Here is a 4,815-nt window from a genome sequence, read left to right on the forward strand (position 1 = left end):
GAGTTCTAGTGAAGAAGAGGCTAATCAAGGAAAGGGGATTTGTGAATTGAGGATTCAACACGCCGAATACTTGAGTTGAAGAAGTTATTGCGTAGAGGCATTGGGAAGTGCTTTGGTACACTACTGCTGATGTAGTTGTCCTTGTAGTGAAATAATTTTATGCAAATATTCATGGGATCAACCAAGGAATGATCTACATGCGAGGCAGGTTATACATGCGTGGCAGGTTAGTGCAGTTCACTCCTTTGAGAATCAACAAAATGTTTATGATCGAGAACGTGCCTCTCTGCTGCTATGCAAATTTAACCCCTACAAGAGACAACATGGATGAACTCTACCGTTACCTTACGGATGACCCGAGATGATGGGAATGTGAGCTTTTCTTCATCATTGTTAAATCCTACTTCAAAGGCATGACATTTCTTCATTTCCTCGAAATTACTGCCTATAATGAAAATTAGTAAGGTCACTAAGGAGATTGCTATCCTGAATTATTGTATTCAAACAGGAAAACCTATTGATATTGGAGTTATATTTGTAAAATCAGTTTTGGGTTTGATCGTGAATGGATCTTCAACTGTATTGGGACATCCATCTACTATTTTCCAACTCTACAGTCAATCGCAAGTACCTTATGACAGTTGGGAGAAAGTACTGCCGCCTTGGAAGCCGATGAATCCCGAAGTCTACTGTAGTTGCATTGGAATGGGAGATGAAAATGATATGAATGTACTAATGGATCAAGGATCCCAAAATTTGTCACCTATTCAGTCATACTACAACTCGAGTGCACTTTCAAAGAGAATCAAGAAGATAGAGAAAGAGTTGCATAATCTTATGCATGAATTGAGAATATTTCTGAAATACTGTATCACCTAGATTGGAGACTCAATGAACATTTTAAACATACAAGGCGTATTGAAGATGGCCCGGTACATATTTTTAAGAAGCATGCATGGATTGAGGAGGAAAATTCAACTGATGAATTTCCATTTAGGCCCTTCTACAATCTGTATGTGCACTACTAGTTTATGTGAGATATCTAGGAGGACAAGAGTGAAGAAGATGTTTGAAGTTGAGTTAAGCACGAAACATTTTGTCTAGTATTATTTGTTTTAGTTTGTTATGTTGGATTACCTTTATTTTCTATTGTTGCACTATCTATGTTTATTGCTTTGAAGTTTGATGTTTATATTTTAGTGTTTAGGATGTTGGGTTTCTTTAAAACACTGAATTTGTTATGTGTTGGCTTGAAAAATGTTAGTTTGTAATAACGCAGATTTCATATATAAATACGAGTTTTGTGTTGTTTGTGAAAATTTGGTGTTGGTTTGATGTTTAATTATGCTTAGAAAGTATTATTTGAGTCAAATAGCGATTGACATAAAGCGATACGGAGCATATTTTCATAAAAACTGAGATCTGGCAAAAATACGCTTTTGCGCACGATGCGCCAACCTACAGAGCCTTGGCGCATGATGCACCAGATTTGGCACATGGTGCACCAAAGGTCCGAACACTTCATATTACCTAAGAAAAACTACGAAATCGCAAGGAAAACCTCCATTTTTGTTGCTTGGTCCTCTTTCACCTCCAACCTTTAGTCTAGGGCATCACATTGCGAGCTAAGGAGAAGGATTTAGAGGCCAAAACTCATAAATTTCATCTTCTCTTGGTAAGAGTTTCACTTTAACTTAGAAATTTTTTATTTTCACCATGGATTTTGGGAGATCCGAAAATGGCATTTTTGATGAAAATGGTTGAACAAAACTCATGGCGAAAAGTTTCTTACCAAATAATCTTGCTTAGGGAGTTAGATATGCAATTTAGTAATTTATTTGGAATTTATTTAGATTTTCATAGAATCTCTGATGGCTCCCTGCACAAAAAGAGGAAGAACGTCGGGAAAATTTGATGCCCAAAAGTTCGTTAATTTCAAGGTCCAACACTATTACAATACACAATATGAGACCCAGAGATTGATCCAGGAAAGGGTGTTTGCAAACCTGAGAGGTGAGGTTGAAAGGTTGATTCGTGCCAGAAATTGGGAGCGATTTTGTTACTTCACTGCTGTAGCGATCGTCCCGATGATTCTGGAGTTCTGCTACTTCACTGCTGTAGCGATCGTCCCGATGGTTCTGGAGTTCTATGCCAACATAAGGTTCATTGTGGGAGATCATATTCTGGTGAGAGGTACGTAAGTTGAGTTTACCTCTAAAATGATTAATGTGTTATATCGGCTGAGGACTGTCTTCCATGATGAATATGCCGCTTTTGTTATCACTGATTCATCACTAGACGAAGTCATTGCCTTTCTAACTGATGAAAGACTAACTAATGAAAGAGTGGAGTGGAAGATAAAGAATAACAAAATAGTTAAATTTCCCGCTTCCATGTTGATGATTTAGTTCAAAGTATGAAATCACTTCATCTCTGCCAAACTTTTACCTACAAACCATCTTGCTGATGTTACAAAGTATCGAGTTGTGTTGAACTATTGCATTCAAAACATGAAGGAAATAGACGTTGGTCACGCTCAAAGTGTTGCTGATAGTTCTACTGCTGGAGGTTTGGGATATCCTGCCCTAATTTTCACTCTATGTGAATAATCAGGAGTTGAATTCCATAGAAATGAAGAGAGATTACAACCTCAGAATCCGATTGGGAGGCACATGATTTGAAGAGTAGAAGCGTTTGTTGAGTCTAGAAGTGGAAGAAGGGATATGCCCTCTACATTTGTTGTAGGGACATCTACTTCTAGTTCCACATCATTGGAATGTATTATGGACCATCTCATGATTTAACAATATGATAATATATTGACTCAGTTGAGAGAGATAAAAGCAAGGAATGCATATAATGATGAATATCAGTAGAGGAGAATTCATCATGATATAGATTTTCAAAATGCTATGGTTAGACACTTCATGGGTGAACCTAATGTGAACTTTCCTGCTTGCCCCAACTTTGTTCCTTATGCTCCCATTCATGATAAAGATGAAGAGGTAAGAGAAGAAGAAGAAGAAGATAGTTTAGTTTAAGTTTGATTTGATATTATGTGTTGTTTGTATATTTGTTTGTACTGTGTTGCACTTTTATTTGAAACTTGTTGGATTTAAGATTTTTATGTTGTGTCGTGGACCTGTAATTTCTAATAGTAATTGTATACTTTTTACTTTTCAGTTTTTGTTTTAGTATTTTCAATTTGAGCTGGTTGAATGTGTAGTATTTTCAGTTTTTGTTTTTCAATTTTAGTATTTCTGTTTTAATTCCCAGCAAGTTCTTTAGAATATATTCAGTTTTAGTATTTCCGTTTTAAAGCCTATATGTAGTTTTACAGTTAGTACCTGCAGTATACAAAAATAATTTCATGATAAAAAATCCTCTACAGGTTAGTTTTTATTTTCATGCATTTACTGTTTTCTTTCACCAACTAAAATTTTGTACTAAAATATTTTTAAAATCATTTAAAAATTTAAGTTTGGGGGGAAAGAAAAATTTCTTTTTAAATGGAGAAAGCTAAATTTTATTTGTCCTTAAGTAACTATATTTTTCAAAATTAATTAAATATGACCTGGGATATTAAGATTTAACTTTAAATGACTATACTTATGTTTATAAATATTATATTAAATTTAGGTAAAAAAATTTTAATAATGAAAGTCAATTCTAAATTTAAAGATATTTGGTATGATAGGATAAGACTATGTTTTTCTATTTTAAGAAAAGGAAAATTGTATTTTTGAAGTGTTATGAATTTTAGAGTTTCATGTAAAAAAAAAGGAATGAGGCTTTATGAAAAACCATAAACTAGTATGACTTTATTAAGTAAGGAGAGGTGTGAAGTTTTGACTTTAAGAAGAGGATAGTGAAGTTCAAAACTATTAAAGGCTATCCAGATATAATAATCCTCACCTGAAAAAAAAAGAAAAAGAAAAAAAGAGGGACTAAAAAGATCCTAAGAAAAAAAAAGAGAAAAGAAAAAGAAAAGAAAAAAAATGGGTGAGTAGAAGCTTGAGGAGATGCCTAATCGCAAATGGGTTTCACTTGAATCAACTTAAGGAAGGAGCTTTATTACACTTTCAAAACTTATATTGAAGTATTAGTAGCATTCCTAGTAAAGTTTTTATAAAGTTCTTTTTCATATGAATGTTCTAGATGTTCTTAGCATGACAAATTGCAATTCTTCTTGAAATGAATAAAGATTCAGAAATCTTAAATTTGATTAATAGATATTCCTAGACTTGGAGTTTGAACCTAAGTTATTAAAGGTTTTTCTTAATTTTTGTTATTCTATTTATTGAAGTAAAGTATAGAAGTGATAAGTTAATCTCTATCCTAAAGTCATATGCTCTTATATAATAAAAGTGGCACTTGAGGACAAGTAACATTTATGTTTGAGGGATTTTGATACACAAAAATAATATATTGTTTTAAGTACTCTTTTTATGCCAATTTTTGGTGATATTGCACTTTAAAGAAATTTATTTTTGTGTTTTTATTGTAGGTATATCATTTTTAGGTATTTGGAGAAAAAATGACAAAAGGAGCAAAATTAGCCAATATTTGGGGTTTGGCGCATGATGCGCCAAAATCCAGAGCGTTAGCTCATGATGCGCCAGGTGCGAATTTTTCAAATTAAGGTAGTTCAAGATAAATTTTGAGAAAATTTTCAAAGGCCACTTGTTTTAAACACCCCATGGAGTGATTCAATGCATCTAAACACTTTGTAAAGTTCTAATTTGAAGGGATTTGACTCTTAGATCAAAGAGGCACATCTTTTGAATTCGAAGGTTTGACTTTTGAATTTTGGAG

This window comes from Phalaenopsis equestris, unplaced genomic scaffold (genome assembly GCF_001263595.1).
Source record: "Phalaenopsis equestris unplaced genomic scaffold, ASM126359v1 Scaffold001127, whole genome shotgun sequence".
NCBI classification, from domain to species: domain Eukaryota; kingdom Viridiplantae; phylum Streptophyta; class Magnoliopsida; order Asparagales; family Orchidaceae; genus Phalaenopsis; species Phalaenopsis equestris.